This window comes from Nyctereutes procyonoides, unplaced genomic scaffold, assembly GCF_905146905.1.
Source record: "Nyctereutes procyonoides isolate TBG_1078 unplaced genomic scaffold, NYPRO_anot_genome, whole genome shotgun sequence".
NCBI lineage: Eukaryota > Metazoa > Chordata > Mammalia > Carnivora > Canidae > Nyctereutes > Nyctereutes procyonoides.
The window spans coordinates 15,881,030-15,900,688 of record NW_026575021.1 but is presented as its reverse complement, the minus strand read 5'-3'; the positions used below and the strand labels follow the sequence as shown (position 1 = coordinate 15,900,688).

The following is a 19,659-nucleotide window of genomic DNA, read 5'->3' as shown; positions in this document are numbered from 1 at the left end:
CCGACACCTGTTGTTTCCTGAGCTGTTCATTTTAGCCGCTCTGACAGTGTGAAGCCGTACCTCACGGTGGTTTTGATTTGTATTCCCCTGGCGATGAGTGATGCTGAGCATTTTTTTCAAGCGTCTGTTGGCCATCTGGATGTCTTCTTTGGAAAAAATGTCTAATTCGTGTCTTTTGCCCATTTCTTAGCTGGATTTTTTGTTTTTTTGGGTGTTGAGTTTGATAAGTTCCTTATAGATCTGGGGTACTAACCCTTTACTATGTATGTCATTTGCAAATATCTTCTCCCATTCCGTAGGCTGACTCTTAGTTTTGTTGATGAAGACCCAATAGTTCATTTTTGCTTTCGTTTCCCTTGCCTCCGGAGATGTGTCTAGTAAGAAGTTGCTGTGGCTGAGGTCAAATTGCTGCCTGTGTTCTCCTCTAGGATTTTGATGGTTTCCTGTCTCACATTTTGGTCTTTCATACATTTTGAATTTTTTTGTGTGTATGATGTAAGAAAGTGCTCTAGTTTCATTCTTCTTTATAGGACTCTCCAGTCTTCCCAACATCATTTATTTAAAAAAAAAAACTTTCCCGTTGGATATTCTTTCCTGCTTTGTTGAAGATTAGTTTATCATATCATTGTGGGCCCATTTTTGGGTTTTTCTATTCTGTTTCTTTGACCTAGGTGTCTATTTTTGTACCACATGCTCTTGATGTTCACAGCTTTGTAATACAGCTTGAAGTCTGGAATCATGATGCCTCCAGCTTTGCTTTTCATTTTCAAGATTGCTTTGGCTATTCTGGGTCTTTTGTGGGTCCATACAAATTTTAGGATTGTTTGTTCTAGTTCTGTGAAAAATGCCGGTGGTATTTTGGTAGGGATTGCATTCAATCTATAGATCCCTTTGGGTAGCATAGACATTTTAATAATGTTTGTTCTTCCAATCCATGAGCATTAAATGTTTTTCTCTTCCTTTGTGTCTTTCTCAATTTCTTTCATACGTATTCCATAGTTTTCAGAGTACAGATCTTTTTTTTTTTTTCAGAGTACAGATCTTTTATCTCCTTGGTTAGGTTTATTCCTAGCACCTCATTTGGTGCAACTCTAAATGGAATCAATTCCCTGATTTCTCTTTCAGCTGCTTCATTTTCGATGTATAGGAATGCAACAGATTTCTGTACGTTGATTTTGTATTTCACGACTTTACAGAATTCATGTATTAGTGCTAGCAATTTTTTGGTTGAGTCTTTCAGGTTTCTACATAGACTATCATGTCCTCTTCAAAAAGTGAAAGTTTGACTTCTTTCTTGCCAATGTGGATGGCTTTTATTTCTTTTTGTTGTCTGATTGCTGAAGCTAAGCCTTCTAATACTATGTTACCATTTTCAGTATTGAACACAGAGGTTATATATACACAATAAAAATTGACTTGGACATTCTTGGATTTTTCCATAAATATCAGTATGTTCTATTTTATGTTGTAAGAGGATATAAAAAAATGTTCTAACTTCAAATATTATTCTGGTAAAGTAGTTTTTTGAAACCTTATGAATCTCCAATATTCTCCCTGTGTTTGAAGCAAGCAGTACTTCAAAGATACCTCTTAGACTTTTCAGAGTGAGTAGTTTCCATCTAAATTGGCAATTTATTTGGGAGTCTGCTATCCTCCACCTACTTTGCATAATTAATATTGTAAACAATGTTAATAACGTTGTTTGATATTGGAGTTGGGAATGAAAATTTCATTTTCATTGTTTTCTGCAAATAATTTGATAGTTGATTCTGTAGATGTCATTTTTAATGTACGTATAACTGTTTTTCCAACAACTGCTCTGGCAGTAAGCCACACAATGCAGGGAGTAGTCTGTTTTCTTGGAGTAAATAAAACAACATATTTACCTTCATTTCTGCTTGGTTTTTGCTTGCTCTGATGCACGTTGCCAGTTCTGAATTTTAAAAATGAAGAGTAAATTCTGATCACCTCGTGTTTTCTCATCGTATCTCAAAAAGAAATAAAAGGATAAATAGAAACTTAAAATAGGAATATAAAGTGCCTCTTAATTAACCTGCTACAACCCAATTTCAGAAGAGGGACAATTGTATTCGTTTTGTAGGGCTGCCATCACTAAGTTTTACAAACTTACATTTCTGTTAGACAGCTCTGACCTATCACCTACTTTAAAGCACTCCACTAGAGACAATATGATTACATCAGGTGTTAGTTTGGTTTTTAAAGATTTTATTTTCCAGCAATCTCTACACCCAAGGTGGAACTGGAATTTACAATCCCAAGATCAAGAGTCACATTCTCTACCTACTGAGCCAGCCAGGCATGTTTGATTTAATTTCACCCTACAAATAGGTATTTGAAAGCCAACATTCTGCAAATATTCCAAATGTCTTTGCCTCTAATCAATCCCAAAGGGCTAATGAGATAGACCGTATGTTGTCCCAAATACATACAGCCATATTTGGAGTCCCTCCCTATTGGAGAATAGCACATCCCCGTCCCCCGTTGGCTTTAGGCTTGGTCATGTGACACTTGGCCAATGAGATGTGAGTGGCAATGACATATTCCACTCCAAGCAGGTGCTTTCAAGGAATTCCCATGATCCGCCAATCCTTTTTGCACTGTGACACGAGACCACATGCTCCACGTGGGGACAGCTCCTCCACCCTGGCCACGGGAATCTAAACGACACACAGCAGAGCCACAGCTGACCCCTGAGGAATATGCAACCTGAGTGGGAAGGCAATCTCCCCTAAGGAGTAGCCAAAAAAGTGAGGAGTATGGCCTCTGTTTTCCCACCTGCCCCAGAACCAAGGGTGAAGCTCCTCCAACTTGGCAGGTGAAGGCCTGAAGCTGATGCAACTCTTCAGGAGAGGCTCTGCCCCGGAAGCTGCTCTGCGGAAAATTCTCCCAATCATCTGACATGTGAAACTATCAGTGAGAGATTGGGTTTTCATTAAGACTCGTCCAAATGGAAATTTCTCTTCTGTCAGCAGCGCACGCAGTGATGCAGTGTCCGCAAGTAGAAATGTGCCGCCACGGGTTGCTTCATAAACTACCTAACGAAGAGGAGTAAAGCAGAGGAATGCTTTGAAGAAACATTTCAATTTCTATTTCCTGTTTCTTGGACACGCGATGTTGCCGTTAACGAAGATAACGTAAAATCCACAGTATCCGCCCTGAGTCCCGTCAGCGCAGGGTTATGTATTCAGCCCGTAAGAACGTTTGATGAGCCCTAATATATTCTTATAGCTCATGCATGAGTGAAGCACAATTAAGTTGTTCTCAGATTTCACGGGATTTCTAAAAATTCAATGGCATATAATGTTATGTGAAGCTGAAAGGAAATTTTCTAAGTTACTGGTAATATTTTCTTTGTGATCAATTATGCCAAAAGGAAAGACTAACAAAGGCTGTGGAGCCCTGTGGAAAGTTGAACCGGGAGGTGTGCCCACAGAAAGAAGACTGACCCTTACTACAGAGGGTGGAAAGGTCCTAAGACCTGTGCCTCACTTGCTATGAGGACCCAGCAGGCCTTATTAAAGCACTACTGTCCAGTTCCCGTGTCCTGGGGCAGCTGGGCCCCAACACAGAGGTGTCAGACTCAAGACATGTTACTAAAGCAGAGTGGGGCCAGGGGATGCCTGGGGCAGTGACCTTTCCCGAGCCCACTGCGGACAGGGTGAGACTATGGACGCCAGGAATTGATCCATGATGTGATGCCTAATGATTGTAGGCTTACTTTTCCTTTAATAAAATTCCTTTTTGCAGGAGGCAATGTTCTTATGAGTGCCCAGGTTATCCAGAAGGATGAATTTCTCAGGTTTCTGGCTGTTAATAGAAATGTTAAGACTCAGAAAGGTGTGGAACCTTCCAGAACAACTTGGACCCTTGTTCTAGGGACCTCAAGGTCTTCGAGTTAGGAATACCTGTTTTGTTACCTCTCTTGTGCAAGCATCAAGCTTTTTGATGTCTTTTTGTCTCTTACTCTCATTCTTCCTTCCCACGTACCCAAACCCTTTGCCAAGGAATTGCCACTAGTTTCTGTGCCTGCCCACAGAATGCCCTCAGCCTGGAATGTTCTCTCACCACACATCCCCCTCAAAAAGCATATACAACAACAAAATAGATACGGTGGGCCTTATTAAAAAATTAAAAACTTCTGTGCATCAAAGGACGCTATCAGCAGAGTGAAAAGACGAGCCACACAATGGGGAAAGTATTTGTAGATCATACATCTAATAAGAGATTAATATCCATAGCGTCTGGGTCACTAAGTCGGTTAAGCATCTACCTTTGGCTCAGGTCATGACCTCAGGGCTGGGATTGAGCCCCATAATGGGCATGGAGCCGACTTAGAAAAAAAAACAAACTTTTTTTTTTTGACAGAATTAGAATGGTGGAGACATAAGACCTTGGATTTAGCCTCTCTGATTCATACCTCTCACTTTAGGCAGAGTACTTTCCATTTTTTAATTGAAATCTAATTAACATTCAATAGTCTATTAGTTTCAGGTGTACATCATAGTGATTTGCTATTTTTTGTTACATAATGAAATGATAAGTCTAGTCACCATCTCAGGCCAAGCACATTTGAGCATTCCTAAAAACAAGGATTTATCAGGTTCATGAAAACTTGCCAGAAGTGCATCTGTTGGCTTTGCTAACCCAAGATATTCCTCTAGAAGGCTCACTTAAATTCTTCCTAAATAGTTGTCTCTTCATTTTTCCCTTTTCCTTCCTTTCAAAAATACTTACTGAGGACCCTTACTGTGTAGGGTACTATTTGGGAGACATCATGGAGAAAAAAATGGGAAGATGGATAGTAATTAAACATAAACAGTTAAAAAATAAAAAATAAACATCAACAGTTTTTGAAAAATTATTTATTTACTTATTCATAAGAGAGAGAGGCAGAGAGGCAGGCAGAGGAGAAGCAGGCTCCCTCGATCCCAGGACCCGGGATCACAACCTGACCAGAGAGGGCAGACACCCAACCCCTGAGCAACCCCAGGTGTCCCTAAATATAAACACTTGATGTAAATGCCAATTTTGCTTCCCTATTATCCATGGGCACATTAATTAACGTCTCTGTACCTCAGTTTTCACATCTGCAACACGGGTACAACAATACCACTCATTTTATAGTATTTGTGTTGAATGTCTTGTTCCTCCAGACCCAGCACTTTTGTCTGCCCCGTTCCTGGCCCTGGGGACCTGGCCTCTGTGGGCTGTGTCCATATCCATATCCTTGCTCTCTAGTTTCAATTTGGATTTGACCAATGGGGATCCCAGGAGATCAGACCAGGGAAGATCAGAGGTAGGTAGGCAATGAGAGTTGGTTCTTCCTTTTCTTCTTTCTTCCCCTTCCCTCCTCCCTCCCTTCCTTCCTCTTCTCCCAGGCTTCCTCCTTACCAGGTCACTGCCCAACGGCTGCCTCCCAGTGCAAGCTGCTGCGAAGGCCGCCCTCTCTGCAGGCCTTCCTTTTCCTGAGCAACCACAAACATTTTATAACAAGCCTAGAAGTTATCACGTTCACACCAACTGGCCACCACTGAAGACGTGAGTACCAAGGGAGGGGCAGTGCCTTCTGAGTAACAGCACAGGTTCTGATTCTCGGACATTAGCAATAGGATCCCAGATGAATAAAATCAATCTTTCTTTCTTTCTTTCTTTCTTTTTTTTTTTGATTTTATTTATTTATTCCTGAGAGACAGAGAGAGAGAAGCAGAGACACAGGCAGAGGGAGAAGAAGGCTCCATGCAGGGAGCCCGACGTGGGACTCGATCCCGGGACTCCAGGATCACACCCTGGGCTGAAGGGAGGCGCTCAACCTCTGAGCCACCCAGGGATCCCCAATACATAAAATCTTTTTTAAAAAATCTGAATTTTATATTTTGAAATTGTTAATATAACTACTGAATTTTGTTCTTCATAAATGTATATAAATTGTTTAACCAGGAGCAGTAATGAAAAATTGAATAGATATCTTTGAAAGGGGCAGCCCAGGGGGGGGCTCAGCAGTTTAGCAACACCTTCACCCCAGGGCATGACTCTGGGGTCTTGGGATTGAGTCCCGCATGGGGCTCCCTGCATGGAGCCTGCTTCTCCCTCTGCCTGTGTCTCTGCCTCTCATTCTGTGTCTCTCATAAATAAATAAAAATCTTAAAATATATATATATATATATATGTATATATATATATTTGAAGGTACAGTAAAAGGCAAATCTCTATTTTAGCCATAAAGATAACAAATATGCAAATTATTTAAACTATGAAATACCTACCTGGTGTAAAATTAGGTAGCCAGTAAAATATTATGTGACAATGACATAGGAATTGTGTATTATACTGAGTAAGAAGAATATAAAAAGTTTTATATATGAAAGATTATTACAATGTAAGAAAAAAGTCCCATAAATACTTAGGCTTTAATAAAAGCCAATTGTTGTCTGGATGGCTGTATTGTGAATAACTTTTCCTCTTATTCTTAAAATGCTTTTTCCAAATTTTCTAATATAAACATATATTATTTTCTTTTGTTTTTAAAGATTTTATTTATTTGAGAGAGAGAGAGCTTGAGCAGGGGGAGGAGCAGAGGGAGAAGCAGACTCCACGCTGAGAAGGGAGATGTCTTGGGGCTCCACGGCAGGACCCTGAGATTACGACATGAGCTGAAGGCAGGCACTTAACCGACTGAGCCACCCAGGTGCCCCAAACATGTATTATTTTCCTAATGAAAAATATTAAAGCATAAGAAACCTATAGTTTAAAATATAAATAATTTTCCTCACTAATGGAGAGGAAATATGTAGATCATAGACAAACTAATATGGGGCATTGGGCTGGCTTAGTCTGTAGAACATAATGACTCTTGATCTCAAGATTGTGAGTCCAAGCCCTATGTTGGGTGTAGTGATAAAAATATCAAAAAAATCTTTACATTTGCAATGATGTGGATAGAGCTAGAATGTATTATGCTAAGTAATATAAGTCAGTCAGAGAAAGACAAATACCATATGATTTCACTCATGTGGAATTTAGGAAACAAAAAGGATGAACACATGGGAGAGGAGTAAAAAGAGAGAGAGAAGGAAATGAATCATGGGTCTTGACTATGGGGAATAAATTGAGGGTTGACAGAGGGCAGGGGTGGGGGATGGGATAGGTGGGTGATGGGTATTAAGGAGGGCACCAGTGATATGATGAGCACTGGCTGTTATACGTAAACGATGAGCCACTGAACTCTACTCCTAAAACCAATATTGAACTGTATGTCAACTAACTCGAAATTTTTAAAAAAGAATTTTAAAAAATCTTTAAAAAGTAAAATACAAATAATTTTCTTTACTAATGGAAAGAAAATATGTAGATTATAGACAAATAAATATAAAATTATTCTTTTGGACTTTGATCAAAAGGATATATACAGGGGCACCTGGGTAACTCAGTGGGTTAAGCGTCTGACTCTTGATTTTTGGCTCAGGTCCTAATCTTGGGGTTGTGGGATCGAGCCCCACAATAGGCTCCGCAGACATGGAGGAGTCTGCTTCTCTCTCTTTTTCTCTATGTCTCTGTCTCTGTCTCTCTCTCTCTCTCTACCTTTCTCCCAGGCCCTCTCCCCTGCTCTCACTTACATGCTCTCTCTCTCTTAAATAGTAAATAAAATAAATAAGTCTTTTTTTAAAAAAAGGATAAATACAGCATCCAAAACTGACTCTTTCGGCTTCCAACAAGATTACAAATCCTATTATTATTATTATTATTATTATTATTATTTTTTTTTTTTACAAATCCTATTATATATAAAAAAAGCCCACAGCTAATATCATCCTCAATGGGAAAAAACTAAGAGCTTTTCCTGTACAGTCAGGAACAAAATGGGAATGTCCAACCTCATCATTGTTATTTAACATAGTACTGGGAGCCCTAACCTCAGCAACCAGACAACAAAGAGAAATAAAAGAATCCAGATTGGCAAGGAAGAAGTCAAACTTTCACAATTCACAGATGACATGATACTCCATGTAGAAAACCCATAAGACTCCAACAAGAAACCACTAGAACTGATACATGAATTCTGTGAAATCACAGGATATAAAATCAATGTACAGAAACCTGTTGCATTTCCACACATCAAAAATGAAGCAACAGAAAGAGAAATCAAGGAATTGATCCCTTCACAATTGCTCAAAAAAACATAACATACCTAGTAATAAACCTAACCAAGGAGCTAAAAGATCTGTACTCTGAAAACTATAAAACACTGATGAAAGAAATTGAAGACGACACAAAGAAATGAAAAAACACACTCCATGCTCATGAATTGGAAGAACAAATATTGTTAAAATGTCTATATTACTTAAAGCAATCTGTACATTTAATGTAATCTCTATTATATGCTATTTATTTTATTATTATTCATGTTTTTATTTTACTGACATTTTGTTATGATTAAAGCATAGCCGAATAGCACAATCTTGATCTCTAGAGCTACTGGCCAGCTCCTCTGTGATAAAATAGCAAATGAAAAGGATTTGGATTGGGAATAAGGAAGCTTCAAGTCCATTGTCTTCTATTTCTTTGTTTCTTCTAGACTATTGGAAATTTTGATCTACCGGATTCAATAGGTAGGGTAAGGTTTATAGAAGCTATTCCATCAGGGCCAGTTGAGTGCTTCAAGTGAAAGGAAACAGAGCTAGGGGGACTGCGGCATCAGAACAGAAAACTCCAACTTCCTTGTAAAGTTTAACTGGATACTTTAGCTTTTAAGCAGAAATGCTTAAGATTTTCATTTCATCTTGCAAAAACACTATTTGCAGGTCAATGATTGAAGGCAGGCAGTTCACTGTTAGCTTTCTTTTTAAGAAGTAGATTGTAGGGATGCCTGGGTGGCTCAGGGTTGAGGGTCTGCCTTCGGCCCAGGCATGACCCCAGGGTCCCAGGATCCAGTCCCGCACTGGGCTCCCCACAGGGAGCCTGCTTCTCCCTCTGCCTGTGTCTCTGCCTCTCCCTCTGGGTCTCTCAGGAAATATAAATAAAATCTTTAAAAAAGAAAAAAAGTAGATTGTAAAACCTCTGGGATCCAGGTAGGGTAAGGAACAGATGATCTTAGACGATTTCTTTGAATTGTCTGGAATTCAAACTTGAGTTTCAAAGGTCAGAAGGTAGTAAGTAACCTGATCTCTTTCAATCAGTAGCTGTTAAAGTCCCAGCCAAGTCTATCTCCTGCGCATGTTTAAATCTATAAGATGGAAGAGAGTGGGGGATGCCCTCATTTTCTGAAGCCCTAGGATGTATCTCTAGCATATATGAGTGCATATACCATATTCAATCTCTAGTATCCAAGCCTCTGATAAATTTTCAAAATAAGGTAAAATTCTGACAAATACGTAATATTTATAAGCTAAGAAATTATCTTATATGATGTGTAAAATAAACACACGTCAAAGATTTCAGGGAGCTCATTAAATACTGAGAGACCCGGAGATTTTGTTAAAAATGGCTCAAAGAAGGAGTCAGAGAACTATAATTCCATACGGAGTAAAAGAAATGGAAGCAAAACTGGATTTTGCTACAGGAGTGGGTGGTAGAGAAGTCAATCTCCACCTGGCAGGATTTATTTGCATGTCTATAGATGGTGGAAGGAGAATAATGCCTCCTTCCCCCACTTCCAAAATAGTCCAACCTACTCCTCAGAACCTGGGAATATGTTAGATGGTGAAGGGGAATTAAGGAGCTGCAGATGCAATTAAGATGGGTAGTCAGGTAACATTATAGGGATTATTTTGGACCATCCAGATGGACTCAATACAATCACAAGGGTCTTTAATAGTAGATGAGGGTAGGCAGGAGAGTCAGAGGGAGCAGCAACTATGGAAGAAGAATGATCAGAAAGATGAGACATTGCTCATTTTGAAGATAGAAAAAGGGCCCAAGAGCTTCAGAATGAGGTAACCTCTAAAAGCTAGAAGAGGTGGGGTGCCTGGATGGCTCAGTCAGTTAAGCATCTGCCTTCAGATCCAGTCATGATCTCAGGGTCCTGGGATCGAGCCTGCTTTCTCTCTCTCTCTTTAGCTCCCCCTGCTTGTGCTCTCTTGCTCTCTTTCTCTTTCTCTCTGTCAAATAATTAAATAAAATCTTTTAAAAAATGAAAATAAAAGCTAGCAAAGGCAAGGAAATAAAATCTCCTCGGTAGCCTCTAGAAAGGAATGGAGCTCTGCAGATAACCTTGAACTTAGCCCAGCAGAGCCTGTATGGGACCCCTGGCTTCCAGAACTGTAAGAAGAGAATAAAGTTATGTGGTTCCAATATGCCAGATTTGTGGTGATTTTTAAGAATAGAAACAGAAAACTCACATAATAGAAAAAAATTAGTCGCTCTATCAGTTATCTACAACTTAACAGAATTTAGAAATAGCTCAAAAACAAAGGCACACACACACTTACACGTACATACACAAATGCACATTCATAGTTAAGACCTCGTACTTGTACCATATCCACGGAGCATATGTAGCTTACTTTTTGGGCAGCAAATAAAAGTAGGGATGTATTTCTTTCTTTCTTTTTTTTTTTTTTTTTTTTTAGGGATGTATTTCTAATGAGATGAATGACTCAGCACTTAGCAATTGCAAAGATGCCCTACCCAACCTCAGGATCATTAATCACTGATGGAAGCAGAAATGAGCAAATTGATGACTTGATGGTTCAGTAGAATCCCCCTTGGAAACTGGGGAGAGCCAAATCATCAATAACTCTGAAATCAATTCTTGCTCCATCAGCCAATTTCTAGCCAAAAGGAGTAATGGCCTTTTAGTAGCCAACTGCTTCAGCTTTGGGGTTGTGTTACAGCAGAATTTTCTTCCTTCAATTAAAATAAGCTGGATAACAGAAATTGATGTTCGCCCTAGGGAAACTCTTATCAAGTCAAAATTGATAGGCCCGGGGAAGAAAAAAGCAAAAATATGAAAAGCATCAGATAAAAAATGATGATTCAAGTGGAACTAAATTGTTTTTGTTTCCTGGCACCCATACTTCATCCTTTTCATAGCAACAGCCTTAGAGTTCCAGACGAGGCTGATCCCACACATATTCCTCTTACTACTCCATTCAGACGAGAGTGGGTGAACGACCTAAGCCTGGCCCATCTGTCTTAATGATAAGTTAAGAATTTATGTGCTCAGGGGCACCTGCTGGCTCCGTTAGAGCATGCAACTCTTGATCTCTTGCATAGAGCTTCCTTAAAAATAAATTTAGGGGCGCCTGAGTGGCTCAGTTGGTTAAGCAGCTGCCTTCTGCCCAGGTCATGATCTCAGGGCCCTAGGATGGAGTCCCGCATTGGAGGGGGGCTGCTCAGCGGGGAGGCTGCTTCTCCTCCTGCCTGTGCTCTATCAAATAAATAAAACCTATAAAAATATTAAATTTAAGAAATTAAAAACATTGGACACCTGGTAGCTCAGTCGATTAAGTTTCTGCCTTTAGCTCAGGTCATGATCCCGGAGTCCTGGGCTCTAGCCCTGTATCAGGGTCCCTGCTCAGCAGGAAGTCTGCTTCTCCATCTCTCTTGCCCCCTCCCCCATGTATTCTCTCTCTTTCTCTCCCTTGTTTTTTCTCTCTCAAATAAATAAATCTTAAAAAAAAATACGTCAGGAGAAAAAAATCCCAATTGTTAAACAAAAGCAAGGGGGTTAAATAACATCTATACATAACATGATTTACAATACATCTTGCGGAAGAAACATCATAGATATCCCTACATTCAATAGTTACACTAACCACTGAAAGCTCTTACAGAATCAAATATCTTGGCAAAGTGGCTTCAGCTTCTTCCACTAGGACTTCAGTGTATTTTCTACTGTCCCCAAGGTGCCTGAAACACTGTCCTGGAAGCCATACCAGGATCTATAGTTATATTTGAAGCCCAAGGGAATAACACAGAAATGAAGAAAATAGTCTTTGTGATGCTTCTGCTCTAGGGAGAAACAGCAGCAGAAGAAAATCCAGCAGTTAGTAAAAGTGAGCACCATTTCTGAGAATAATTATAGTACAATCTGATAAGTTGTGATCTCCTTATTTTCATCCATTCAAAATAAATGATTTCTTCTTTGTAACATTTCTAGAACCTCCATTGTAGGGCTACCTCTGTGGTCCTTTTAGTCTTCATCACATCTGAGAATGCAGAAGAAGCAAAAAGAATAAAATCGAAGGAACTCAATTATTAGAATAATATGATTAAGTTGGGTCAGTCAGCAAAATGAAGTCAACCGACTAAAAAGAGTTTTAATGGGGAGTATCATCCTTCATAAATCAGGCAAGCAAACCATGAACCATTTGGAAAGCAGCTAGGTTTGTGCCCTTTTCATTTACCTTAATTTAATAGCTCCGTGGAGCCATGGCCTAGCAGCTCCTAGTTAAGGTTGGGGTCTAATGTTGTGGGACAGATTGTTCCTCCATCCTTCCACCATATATTCACTTACTGTTTTTATTTAGCTTTCAAAGACAGAGGGGAACATCTCAGCTCATAACAAAGGACTAGTGTCAAAACATTACTTTAACTTTAAACCTACCTTTTTATTTTATTTTTTTTAAGGATTTTATTTATTTATTCATGAGAGACAGAGAGAGAGAGGTAGAGACACAGGCAGAGGGAGAAGCAGGCTCCATGCAGGGAGCCCGATGTGGGACTCGATCCTGGGACTCCAGGATCATGCCCTGGGCCTAAGGCAGACCCTCAACCACTGAGCCCCCCGGGCGTCCCAAAACCTACCTTTTTAAAAAAGAGATTTTACTTATTTTAGAAAGAGCATGAGCAGTGGGGAAGGGTAGAGGGAGAAGGAGACTCCCTACTGAGCAAGGAGCCTGATGGGGGGGGCTTGATCCCAGGATCCTGGGATCATGTCCTGAGCTGAAGGCAGATGTTTAACTGACTGAGCCACCCAGGTTCCCTAAACATACCTTTTAAAAAACTCCAACAAACCAATAATAATAGTATAAGAGACAAACAATCCAATAGAAAGAGACGACAAGGACGGCTGGGTGCCTCAGCGGTTGAGCATCTGCCTTCAGCTCAGGGCTCAGGGCATGATCCTGGAGTCCCAGGATCCAGTCCCACATCGGGCTCCCTGCAGGGAGCCTGCTTCTCCCTCTGCCTGTGTCTCTGCCTCTCTCTCTGTGTCTCTCATGAATAAATAAATAAAATCTAAAAAAGAAAAAGAAAAAGGGACAACAAAAGAGAAAACCTGAATGGCCAATAAAGTTGTGGAAGGATGCTCAACTTCACTGCTACTAAGGAAAATGCATATTAGAACAAAAATGCTATACCATTTTCCTATAGGTAAGATGGGTGGGAACTAAAAATAACAAATGTTGGCAGAGATTAGAGATATTCTCATAATCTAAGTACAACCACTAGGAGTAAATTCACCATTATTTTAATATGCAAATTTGAAGACATCCAGACCTACCAGTTCCACTTCTTATTTATTTATTTATTTATTTATTTATTTATTTATTTATTTATTTATTTATTTTTTTGAGTAAGCTCTATACCCGACGTGGAACTCAAACGTACAACCCCCCAAGATCAAGGGTTGCATGCTCCACCGACGAGCCAGTCAGACAATCTATATTCCACTTCTAAATACTTATTCTAGATAAACTCTCATGCAAAGCTGTTCACTTCAGAATTGACTTTGAAGGTAAAAAAATTAAATGTCCATTAAGATGCCAAATAAATTCATTTGGGTAATGCTTAATAGGATTCCATAGGATAGCTAGGATACATGAGCTAAACCTAGGTGTAGGATCACGGTTGCATCTTAAACACTATGTTAATTGAAAAAAGTAGATTCCCGGAGAATGCATGAAGTATGGTACAATCTTTTTCTTTTTTCTTTTTTTTTTTAAAGATTTTATTCATTCAAGAGAGAGCATGAGCAAGAGGAAAGGGAGAAGCAGACTCCCTTCTGAGCACAGAGCCCAACGCTGGGCTCCATTCCAGGACCCCAAGATCATGTCCCAAACTGGAGTCAGACACTTACCCAACTGAGTCACTCAGCATCCCAATACAGTACTTCTATTAAAAGTGTAAAAGGAGGGCAGCCCGGGTGGCTCAGTGGTTTAGTGCCGCCTTCAGCCCAGGCCGTGACCCCGGGGTCCTGGGATCAAGTGTTGCATCAGGCTCCCTGCATGGAGCCTGCTTCTCCCTCTGCCTGTGTCTCTATCTCTCTCTCTCTCTCTCTCTCTCTGTCACTCATGAATAAATAAAATCTTTTTAAAAAATGTAAAAGGATACTAAACTATATTGTATATTGTTTATCATGCATGTACAGAGGTAATACAAGTATATGTAATAAAAGTATAAAAACATGCAGAGTAACTTCAGTGAAAAGGTAGCTCTGGATAGTTAGGATAATGGAGTGGGGGATGGATATCAACTGTATATACTGTTTGGTAAAAAGGGAAAAAATCTGAAGCAATTATGGAAAATATTAACTTCTGTGATTACATGTAGCCCTGGGAGCACAAAAAAATTTTCTAAAAGATGTATTGGCATTAATATTTCAATGGCATAGGGGCACCTGGGTGGCTCAGATGGTTAAGCAGCTGCCTTCTGCCCAGGCCATGATCCCGGTGTCAAGGGATTGAGCCCAACATCAGGCCCCCTGCTCAGTGGGGCATCTGTGTCTCTTTCTGCCCCTTCCCCCACTCATGCTCTCTCTCTCACTCTCTCTCTCATTCTCTCTCTCAAATAAATAAACAAAATCTTCTTAAAAAAACATTTCAATGGAATGAACCAAAGCAAAACTTCCATGTATTTGTTTTCCTAAAAGTTATCTTTCTGAGAACTTGTCGCACTGGTCCTTGCCACATTCTGAAAGGCGTCCCTTGCAATCATCTAAATCTTTGTAGCTGTCAGATTTTCCAGGGCACCAAACAAAGGGATAGTCTTTAAAAACACAACAATAAATTTTCGGAGAAGTGGCCAAACAAAGGAAGAGAACTTTGAGTCTACAGGTTGACAAATTGGAGCAAGGTAAATATATGGGAGAACCAGTGGAAGAGAGAGGGTAGTTAGTGATGTCTGTTTTGTAGATTCCTTCGGTGCTGCCTCTGGGCTGATAAGGGTAATTTTTGTCCTTCCCAGTAGAGAGAGGAGGGGGAATAACTTTATCAGTTTATGTCCTATTTTAGGCAAGTAGGAGTAATGCAGAGAGCTTTCCTTTTTATCTGTTCCTTCTCAGTTGCCTTCAGCCTAAAATAATCCTTATATCAAAGTGCCATAATTTGGGGTGCCATATTTGGACACCATTGACTTGCCGTTGCCCTTCTTTTACTAAAACTTTTTTTTTTAAGATTATTTATTTATTTATTTACTCATGAGAAATGCAGAGAGAGAGGCAGAGCCACAGGCAGAGAAAGAAGCAGGCTCCATGCAGGGAGCCCGACATGGGACTCGATCCCGGGACTCCGGGGTCATGCCCTGGGCCGAGGGCGGGCGCTAAGCCGCTGAGCCCCCCCCGGGCTGCCCTTTACTAAAACTTTTGACTAAATTGCAGACACCCTGGACCTTGACTTCTAAATCCCACATGCCTCAAAAAACTAACAATAACCATGTAATGTTATCTAATACCCATCTCATAATCAAATGTCTGAAATGGCCCTCAAATTTCTTTTCTTACACTTTCCCAATTGAGACTCTAAACAAACTATGCACTTAGTTGTTTTGACTTTATACATTCTAATTTGAAAAAGCTCTCCCACGTTTTATAGTGATACTCACTTTTTGAAGAGTCCAGACCAGGTATTTTGTAGAAGATCTCACATTTTTATTCTTGTCTTATGTGTTATTTTACTTTGTCTCCTTAAATTTTCTCTAAATATAAATTGATAGGTAGGTCTAGAAGGGCTTGATTAAATTCAGAGTAAATATTCCGCAAAAAATAAATAAAAATAAAAATAAAAAATAAAAAATAAATATTCCGCCAAAAATTTCTTATAGGGAACGTTGTGAATATGGTTTTGGGTCACATCAAGAGACTCTGTAAAGATAATCCCCTATATCTGTGATACTGAAGTTGATCTCCTGGTTTAGGTTTTAACTTCATGTGGCTCCTTGGAAAAGATTCATCTTTCCTTTTGTAATTAGTTAAAAAAAAATATCTAGAGTAATACTTTGGAACTATGTTCCCCATCAACATTTCACCCCATGGGTTTAGCATCCAGTGATGAGTCTTTTTATTATTGGTATTATGTCCTGACCAGTTATTAATGTATTTATTTTTAAAATGAACAGTTGTATATTATATTTTAATTAAGAATATTTCTAAGACTATGGGGATGCCTGGCTGGCTCAGTCAGTAGAGCATGAGACTCTTGATCTCTGGGTTCTGAGTTCGAGCCCCATGTTAGGTGTAGAGATTACTTAAAAATGAAATCTTAAAAAAAAAAAGGCTATCAAATCGAACTTCTATATATATATAATATAATATAATATAATATAATATAACATATATTTAAAAAAGTAGCTATCAACCAAAAGTCCTCCCCATTCTTCTATCCCCCATTGTTAAGTTTCTCATGTTTGCTTCCTTGAAACTTAAGAACTTTGAAAATGTAAAGTAATTGAATTAAAATAAAATATTAAATAAATTCTCTAATAGAATAGGAATATATTTAGGCATTTCAATGAGGGATTTTTCTGTTGGAAAAAGGAGAGATTGGTGATAGTGTTACTGGGCAGTGAGACTGAACAGACATTTGAGTAGGCATGCAGTTAATTTGCTGGAGCCAGCTCATATTGGCTTGCAAGAGCTGATTGTTAAATTTTTTAGAATTTTGTGAGCTGGTTGTTAAGCACAGCCATTATTAAAAGTTAAAGGGTATAAATTTACAATGAGTTATACTAAAAATAGATAATAGGGGCACGTGGCTGGCTCAGTTGGTAGAGCATACAACCCTTGATCTCAGGGCCCTGAGTTCAAGCTCCATGCTAGGCATAGAGATTACTTTAAAAAAAAAAAAGATAATAAACATTTAGAACTCACTAATTCTTAATTATTTTTACTACATTTTATCATTATTTATACCCTTGGGGTTATGTCTATTGTATCTGCATGATGGAAATATTATTTAATGTTGTGTTATGCACATCTCTTCCCAATTTCACATTCAGTGAGTCCATGTTGATGGTTTGAAATAGGTCACGGTAGGGGAATTTACAACATGGCAACACCAGCAAGCATTGCCAATCAAGGCTCAATTTATTATTTTGTTGATTGTCTAGACTTAAAATTATGGGGAGAACGTTGATGCAGATTAAACCTAAAAGTGTGTTATGTCTGTAGCTGTTAACATTGTGAGTAGCATTAAAAAACTGAGTAGATATTTGTCCAGTATTCAAAAATCATTACTCAATTCAGAAAAGAAGTTGCTCACATCATTGTTGAAAGAATGAAGTTTCACTATATGTCTTTGTTGTTTCATGTTGTTTCACTTTTGTTTTATTGCTTAACAGAAATATCAAACAACATTCATGGAATTATGCTGGTTTAGCAATAGTAACAATATGTTTCTTTGGTTACAAAAGTTCAGTAAAAATCAACAAAAGTGTGTTGTGTGAACCAACTGGTTATATGGACTTTAAAAGAAGACGTTTTATAGGTTAGTATTTTTGTAATAAGAGCATTTTTTTTTTTTAAGTATGCTTCAGGCTGGAACTCATGACCCAGAGATTGAGAGTCACATGTTCGACTGGCTGAGCCAGTCAGGCGTCCCATAAAAGGACTGTTATAAATCAGTACTACACATATGTATATATTGCAATGGACTGGATTGTGTCCTTCTAAAATTTATATGTTGAATCCCTAACCCTCAATATGAATATTTTTGGAGATAACATCTTTAGAAGGTAATTAGGTATAAATGAGGTATAAGGGTGAGACCCTACCATTGAAATGACATAGCCTTATTAGAAAAGGGAAGAGAGAGCTCTCTCCCTTCTTTCTCCCCTATGTGCCAGCACCTTGGTCTTGGGCTTTCCAGCCTTCAGAACTGTGGGAAATAAATTTCTGTTGTTTCAGCCACCCAACCTATGATATTTTGGCATAGCAGTTCAAGGTCAGACACACACACTGCTGATAGGCACACAAGTTGTAAGAAGTGTTAAGAGATGATAAGTGCTATAAAAATATGGAGTAAATGATATGTGAGGAGTGCAGTGGAGGTGGATTATTATTATTATTTTAGATAATCCAGGTGATAGATCATGAGGACCTGACCTTGGGTAGTGACCTTAGAAAAACAGAAGTTGGGGATCCCAGGGTGGCTGGGCGGTTTAGCACCTGCCTGTGTCTCTGCTTCTCTCTCTCTGTGTCTCTCATGAATAAATAAATACAATCTTAAAAAAAAAAAACAAGAAAAAAAAAACTGAAGTTTACATGGTTTCAAGAGGGCGCCATTCGACTTGCCGCCATGACTGACTACACCAGGATTGCCATGGAGGTTGGACGTTTCTTCTATATATAGATATAGATATTGATATAGATATATGTAAAATATCCCACGTAACCCCCTGAATTTTAGGTTGTTCCTCTGATCATCCTCTAACCTACTGCCAGGCTGATTGTTCTAAATCCATTTCTGCTTAAAATTGTATTCTGATTCCCTGGATTTCAAGGTCAAGTTCAGATCTTCTCCTTAATCCTTCTAACTTGCTACTTTATCCCACATCTTTTACAATCCACTTCTCCTAGCCGCACCCCTACCCCCCAACACATACATCCTAGTCACACTCAGCTAGTTCCTTGACTCTGCCCTGTTGCTTCATGAACTTTCTGTTGCTCTATCCCGACCTCCCCCCTCCCCCCACCATTTATTTATCCAACTTCTCCTTGTCCTTTAAAATTTAGGTCCAGAGTTACCTTTTCCAGGAAACCTTCCCAAACTCTTTCTGACTTGGGTCCCCTCCTCTGTGCTCTCTGCGATTAACTTGGACTCTGCCCATATTGCACAAGCTCTGTGCTGTGATATTGGTTTACTTACCTGTCTTTCCCACAATCTGCATATATTCTTTTTTTTTTCTTCCTTTCTTTCTTTTTTTTTTTTAAATTCACTCTCTGCGAGGGGACTGATGGCAGGATCCTGGGGGATCAGGCCCTGAGCCAAATGCAGATGCTCAACCACTGAGCCCCACCCAGGTGCTCCATATTCATCACATTTTTCTTTTCTTTTCTTTTCTTTTCTTTTCTTTTCTTTTCTTTTCTTTTCTTTTCTTTTCTTTTCTTTTCTTTCTTTTTTAAATCCTCCAAGCCGAACATGGGGCCTGTCCCATAGCAGGTGTCATTAAGTGCTTGTGGGAAGAATTAAATTTATAGGTAGAACCTTGCACCAGTGAGCCCTGGAGGAAAAGGCAAAGAAAGAAATGTGAGTATTCCACATTAAGGAGCAGACACCCTGCAGCTTGGACATTGGCAGGGGGCAGGGAGGAAGGAGCACCTGGCAGCCTGAGCCGCGGGCAAAGGTTGCTTTGCGGGCCTGCTCACCTTCCACACTTGCACAGCCAATCGCAGGGCAGGACAGGTGAAACTGAAGGGAGGAAAACTACATTTCCCGTCATGCCTCAAGGCGCCGCTGTCCGCTTCCGGCCTCGGTCACCGCCTCT

The 19,659-nt window shown here is 39.5% G+C and overlaps 1 long non-coding RNA gene across 1 annotated transcript; it reads right to left on the bottom strand.

Annotated features, from left to right (window-relative positions):
• Positions 1-2,281: 2,281 nt before the first annotated feature.
• On the bottom strand, positions 2,282-19,607 carry LOC129519865 (uncharacterized). Its single transcript, XR_008666447.1, has 3 exons — positions 19,541-19,607; positions 19,041-19,395; positions 2,282-3,056 (listed from the first exon to the last, which is right to left on the bottom strand). It is a non-coding gene; the product is annotated as an uncharacterized LOC129519865 (long non-coding RNA).
• Between the last annotated feature and the right edge of the window lie 52 nt (positions 19,608-19,659).